This window comes from Cyprinodon variegatus, unplaced genomic scaffold (assembly GCF_000732505.1).
Source record: "Cyprinodon variegatus isolate N-32 unplaced genomic scaffold, C_variegatus-1.0 Scaffold596, whole genome shotgun sequence".
Classification (NCBI taxonomy): domain Eukaryota; kingdom Metazoa; phylum Chordata; class Actinopteri; order Cyprinodontiformes; family Cyprinodontidae; genus Cyprinodon; species Cyprinodon variegatus.
Window position 1 is genome coordinate 7,510 of NW_015151049.1, and position 7,310 is coordinate 14,819.

The 7,310-nt window shown below is 43.2% G+C and overlaps 1 pseudogene; it reads left to right on the plus strand.

Annotated features, from left to right (window-relative positions):
* The first annotated feature begins 3,762 nt into the window (after positions 1-3,762).
* The window catches only part of LOC107096071, a 13,999-nt pseudogene continuing 10,451 nt past the window's right edge, over positions 3,763-7,310 (plus strand).

Below are 7,310 nucleotides of genomic sequence, written 5' to 3' on the forward strand. Positions count from 1 at the left end.
CATCATTGTCTCCAGCCTCCTGTCTTCATCCTTGTCTCGATTAGTTTTTTTCTACAAACTAACTGGGCTCCAACTGGACAGATTCTCTTCCTGATTTTCCCTGTTTTGTTGCAGCTCTTACGTCATGTCGTTATCAATATGGAGAGAAGAAATGAGCCAGTTTGGATAAAGGAAGTCCAGATATTTGGCTTCAAATGTAGGAAGGAAAAGGAAAAAGGATTCTGAAAAATAAATACTGAAGTAAATAAGAAGTAAATAAGTCAGAAATAAAAAGCTGCTTAAGTTCAGTAACTAAGTATTTGTGGCTCCAAGCGACTCTGACAGAGTACAGATTGAAGAGGACCAGTTCTCTCTGACCCGGTTCAACAGAACAGCAGCTTCAGGACAAAGATTTCATGTCTTTGTCTTTTCTTCCTAAACATTAGTTTTTAGATCATCTTATTTTATTCTAGTTATTCTAACATGTTTGTGGTTCTGGTTCTACTCTAGAGGAACCAAATGTCATCCTGGATGGAAAGATGTGAATCAGAAATGAGAAATAAAGTAATCTAATCTTGTCTCATCATCTGAATCTTTCCCACATCAAACTGAAACATCTCCATCATTACTTAACATCATTTGATTGATTTTTCTCATTTTTGTCCATCAGTCCAAAACATTTGAAAGTTTAAATATCTGGAAAACAAAGTGGCGACTGTGGCGTTGGATGTAGGAGTTTGAAATCGAAACATTGACGGTTCAAGCTCCGGCTCCGACTACATTGTCGTTGTGTCCTTCGCCAAGACACTTCACCTTCATATTGTCTGCTGATGGTGGTTAGAGGGCCCGGTGACACCAATGTACGGCAGCCCCGCTTCTGTCAGTGAACCCCAGGGCAGCTGTAGCTACGATGTAGTTTGCCACCATCAGTGTGTGAGTGTTTGTGTGAATGGGTGAATGAATGTAGTGTAAATCGCTTTTGTCAGGTCTCCTGACTTGAAAAAAATGTGCTATAGGCCATTTACTAATATTTACAACATCTGCAACAGGAAAATAATTCATTTCCAGGTAAAAAGTCTGATAAATTATATTCTTAAATCTGGACAGCAGCTGTTTATAAAGAAAATATATAAGAATAAAATGATGAAATAAAATAAGCATTAAAGTATCAGTGAATGATTTGGTTTGAATAAACAGAGAAAACTCACTGCAGTTTCTTCACTTTGCAGATTGAACTCTCCAGTATCTCACACAGATGCTTCATTCCAGAGTCTCCAAAGGATCCATCTCCATAGATCGTTTCTATTTCCACTTCAGTCAGATGAAGGTTGGACTTCAGAGCTGAGGCCACAACTTCACATCCAGCCTCAGAGAGAGAACAGCCACCAAGTCTGTGATTAGAGGAAAAATAAAGTCCGTTCTAATGAAATCAGACAATCTGGATGATAAACACAGACTAAAACATGATGAGCAAACAGTGATGTCATCATCTGATGAACATCTGCTCTCCACATTAGTGATGGATCCAGCAACAGCGATGCATCGGTGCATGCAGGAGCCCATAGAGCTAAACACTGTATCGGTGCGTGTGTCGTTTCTAGAAAGTCATGTGACCGATACAGGAGTTGTTTCTAACTGACTGACTCACTAAACTGTGTTTAAAATGTATCTGTCAACATGATGCATCTGCTAAAAAAAATGTCTCATATTTTGCAGTTTACCATTAAAATGATCAAGCATTTTGGAGCCTAAAAGGAATAGGTACGTTTCAGCCGTTGTGTTTTTATTTTCATTTTCTCGTTGTGTCATCCTTTTCCTCACAGTTATCACTCATCTTATCTGAATTACAGTTAATTTCGAATGGTTAAATAGTTTATTTACTTTTTTATTGTACTTATTGTTTTAAAATTATAATTTAAAATCCTAGTCCACAAGCATCCTCATTCACTTTTTCCTTTATATACACTTATATATATTTACATTATTTATTGGCTGCATCTAAAAATATCAAAGATATTTTCAGTTTAAATATAGATTTTAAATAATACAACATAACCTACAATAACCTAAACATCGGGAAAAAAAAGAATCAGTGCTCTTTCTGGTCAATGAATGCAGCATCTTTGACCAGGCGGTATTCAATGTCCTGAGAAAAAGCAGTTTTTAGCACTTTCTGGCTGTCTGTTTTGTCACATTAAGCAGGACCCTTCTCAAATTCTTCTGATCCAACTAATTTAAACTAATTCATAACAGATCAAAGTGCTGAGAACAGATCTGATGTTTGTTTTACTGGTGGATTTTATTTATCCTGCAGCATTCACTGTCAGTGTTTGCTTCTGCAATCATCTCAAATTTAATTTAATTCACCTAAAGTCAAAATCAGAAAAAAAAAAAAACACAACAGGCGTCTGGAACAGGTAGAACTGATATATAATGCTGAAATCTGAGTTGTATCTGCAATACTTTATTTCTCCACCAGATAGAACTCACATGGGAGTTCATCCACATAAACCTTTTCTGGACAATCCATTCAATGAAATTATGTGGCTTATTACCCTCTAAAGCCCCTGTCACACCTTGATGATTTAGCCATCGCATGGCTGATGTACGAAAAATCTGGGTAAAACCCTGGAATACATTGGATAAGTTATGAGTTCTGTTCCTGCCTCATTCAGTAGAAATACATCCTATGAACTTAAAATGCCAAACACAACCTCATCCTTTCATTCAGTTCTGACTTTTATGTCTATCCAAGACAATGCAAGTTCTAATAATTTGCTGTTATTGATCTTTTCATTATTTATTCAATATCATGTTTATCCATAGGATGATCTGAAGGTTCTTAGAAATAAAAGTTTATAATCAATACAAGGGGAACACGTTAACTGCACAAGCAGCCTGTTGATCCTTTACTAGTTCACTGATTGACCTTCACACTGAGATTTGCACTGTAATGTTATTAGAATATACAGATATACTACATCTGACCTCAATGTCTGTAGTTTGCAGAGGGGAGACTGGAGAAACCCACTGAGCTCCTTCATTCCAGGGTCCAGGTTGGTGTAGCTCAGGTCCAGTTCTGTCAGATGGGATGGATTAGACTTCAGAGCTGAGCACAAAGATGCCCAGCTGATCTCTGACAATCTACAGTCAATGAATCTGAATAAAGAATCAAAGATTTTAGGTGAATTCAACAACATGCAGATTAAAACTTTCCATTAAAACATTCCAGCAGAATATGTGACCCCGGCACGTGATAAACACTAGTCCAAGGACCATTGGTTATTTTCCTCACTGACACTGTGCTGGCCCATCATACCGCATCACTGAACACATTCTCTCTTTGGCGAGGGTCACTGAATATAGTATAACACCGGTACGCAGCTGCTACCATACTGAGATGGAGATAAAGCCCAGAGGAGTTGCTAGAAACTACGGGAACAAAACTCTCTATTCAAACAGCTCCAAAGGTGAAAAATCACAGTAAGATTCTATATCATATAGGCTTCGCCCTTTAAGGCTCTCGCCCATGGGTTTATCCCTTTGCGCACGCGCGAGCACGGAAAAGCTTAGTCCACGCCCACCTGCTGTGTGGGCCAAACTGCAGTCCATATAAATAACGGTGAGACCGGACAATAGGCTTCCATTTTTCCTTCAGCGATATAGGAGCACTTGAAGAACTAAGAACGGAACCAATGATGTCATGCAGCGGCAGCATCTGCCTGTGCCCCTCCTGCCAGAAGGGGTACATCAGTGGCACCGGTATGTTTCCTGGACAGGTAGATGGACAGACTGATCAGCAGAGACTACACGCTGCAGTTCCTGTCTTGCTCCCCACGCTTCAGAGGCATCATGGAGACAGTTCTAGCATCTCCAGAGCAGAGCGCTGTTCTCCTCTCAGAACTGTGTGAACTCCTGGATAAAGACGTAATTTCCAGGGGTCCCCACGGTGAAGCAAACACTTCTCCCATTATTTCCAGGTTCCATAAAGAACCGGGGAATAAGTCCCATTCTCGACCTGTCCCTGTTCAACAAAACGATCATGGAGAGGCGATTCCACATGCTGACAATCAGACAGCTGCTGGAGAACATTCACCAGTCAACTGGTTCGCCTCCATAGATCTGAAGGACCCCTACTTCCATGTTCCCATCATCCCAAAACACAGGAAGTATCTGCGGTTCTCCTTCCAGGGGATTACCTATCAGTTCAACCACCTGCCGTTCGGTTACTCTATGGCCCCACGCACTTTCTCCAAATGTGTGGAAACAGCGCTGCAACCCTTGCGCTCCACAGGGATGAGAATCCTCTTTTATCTGGACAACCTGCTCTTGCTGGCTCGGTCCAGAGAGGAAGTCGCAGTGCAGACCAGAGCTGTGGCCACACATCTGTCAGAACTGGGTTTTTCCATAAACTGGTAATAAAGTTCTGTTCTTCCATCCCAGCAGATAGTTTATCTGGGAGTGGAGCTAAAATCAGCCACAATGAGAGCCCGACTCACAGCCAAGAGCAGATAAGCTGTCATCGCTGCTCCTCCAGGTCAGACCTCACATCACAGTGACAGCTCTGTGCGTCATGCGGCTGCTGGGGATGATGTCAGCGGCCCACGTGATGGTTCCGCTGGGTCTACTTCATATGAGGCGGCTGCAGAGATGGTTCAACCGCCTGCGCAAAGACCCCATGCTCCAGAGGAGACGGATGATTGCAGTTCCTCCATCCGTGGGTCCGACCTGGCCGACTGGGGAAACCCCCTCACCCTGTCAGAGGGAGATCCCTTCAGCAGACCTATGTGACAAATCTCAGTGTTAACAGACGCGTCTCTGTCAGGCTGGGGAGAAACGTGTCTGTCCCAGGTAGTGGGAGAGAAGTGGCCAGACCACATGTCTCTCCATATAAACGTGTTGGAACTCCTTAGGGTGCTTAAGGTGACTCAGCATTTTCTTCCTCTGCTGCAGAATCAGCATGTTCTGATTCACACTGACAACAGGGTGGCAGCAGCATACATAAACCGGCAAGGGGGCGCGCGCTCAGCTCAGCTTCTGAACATTGCCAGGCAGCTGCAGTGCTGGGCACACAGGAATCTGCTCTCCATCAGAGCAGTTTACATCCCCGGTGTCCTGAACAGAGGAGCAGACATCATGTCCTCGTCATGGAGACTGGACCCTCCATCAGGACCTGATGTCTCAGATCTGGAGCAGGTTCAGCAGGCCAGCATTGGACCTGTTTGCCACACGAGAGAACACACACTGTCCGCTGTGGTTCTCCCTGAGCCCGAAGGAGGATCCACCTCTAGGAGATGACACCTTTGCTCATCCGTGGCCACAGAAACTCCTTTATGCTTTCCCTCCGGTCCCGCTGGTACCGCAGCTCCTAAACCAGGTTCACTGTGAACAGCTGTCGGTAATTCTAATAGCCCCAGGGCGCACAGGTGCTCCATGGTTCCCCAATCTGCAGCAGTTGCTGTCAGGCCGCCCCTGGCAGCTGCCGTGGAGGGAGGATGCGCTCCTCCAGGCAGGAGGAGCAATCAGGAGTAACCCGGAAATACCTCTGCACAGACCTCTCCTTTGTGGTGTGCACCACGATGGAGAGGATCACAGCTTAATGAGCGAGGAGTGTTACATCCGTGAGCTTTTCGCCTATTCTACCAATGGTTACTGTTACAGTTTAGAGACTCAGGTCTGTGGTCCAGCTGCAGCCCTGAACAGAGTTTCCCTTCTCAGTCGTTCAGCTGCTCATTGCGCATCTGAGTGCACAATAACGCACACTGCAGGCTGAGCTAAAACTTCTTGTGAGAACAGGTGGCTTAGGCTTATGGACCCAGTGAGGCATGGACCACATCCTGCTTCGCCTTTAACCCACCAGCGAGACCCATAAAGAGCGAAGCCTATATGAAATAGAACATTGGTTACGTACTGTAACCCCAGATTCTATGAATATAGGCGTAGCCCTTTAAGTTCTGGGCCTCACTAGTTCCTAAATGGCTGCAGAGAAATAGCTATTTAGGAGCCGATTGTCTGGTCTCACCGTTATTTATACGGACCGGAGTGGGGCCCACACAGCAGGTGGGCGTGGACTACAGTTTTCAGTGCTCACGCGTGCGCAAAGGGATAAACCCACTAGTGAAAGCCTTAAAGGGGTACGCCTATATTCATAGAATCTGGGGTTACAGTACGTAACCAACGTTTGCAGGACAGGGCCTTCATCAGCCTGAACTGATGAGTGTGATGGTGGTGGCCAAAAATCAAATCACATTTAAACATTTTGATCAAAAACTAATTAGATTAGTATTTAATTAATTTATTTGATTCTCTGAGTTGAAAAAATGTAAGAAAAGATTTTCTCAACTTTCAACTGCTTAAAAAAATATTACAGGAAAAACAATTTTTGTACAATTTGTTGATTAACATCAAACAGTTGTTTATTGCTGAAAGTAAATATTTATCTTTTCTTCTATCAATTTTTTCTTATAATAATTATATTGTGTATATTCTCTTATAAGAGAGGAGATGGAGGGATAGTTGACCTTCCTCATTCCCTCCTATAGAGGGCAGCAGTGTTGCTGATTTAGACTCATCACCCATTTAGTATTCAGCTCTGGGGTTCATGCCCATTGAATGGCAGCTCCCTCCAGACCAACGTGGATATTTGTTATTGATGCTGTAGGATCAGCATCTAACTGTACAGCTGTTGACACCAGGAGAGGGACGACAGGAAAGGCTCTCCTCCCTGGGCCCACAATGATGGCAGCCCACTGCTCCCCAAGGGGGTGGGTTAAATGCAGAGTAAATTTCTCCATTGTGAGATCAATTAAGTTCAATTATTGATTCATTATTCATTTGCAACGTCTAAGTATACTAATCACACATCGGTGTGTGTGTGTAGGGGGTGTCGTAACTCAAAAAGGTTGAGACTGACCTACTGACTTAGAGGAGGGCCCCTATTTAAAGTTCACCTGGGGCCCAAAATGGACGAATAATTCGATCATCTACTTCCCAGCTGTTCATTAACTCCACTGGCTCCCTGCCTCATTCAGTAGAAATCAATCCTATGAACATATGAGGCCAAACACAACCTCATCCCTTCATTCAATTCTGACTTTTATGTCTATCCAAGTCAATGCAAGTTCTAAAGATTTGCTGTTTTCTCACATCTTTTTATGATTTTATTCAGTACCTGTAACGATCTTGGTCCTGTTGTTTTTCTTTAAGTTTTCTGTTTCAAGTTTAGCCAGGTTTTTCATTGTTTTCTAGCTTTTTTGGTGTGTCTGGATTCATTTAAGTTGCTTAGGTTTTTCTGTCTGTCCTCTGCTGCCTCCTTGTGTTCTTTTCCCTTG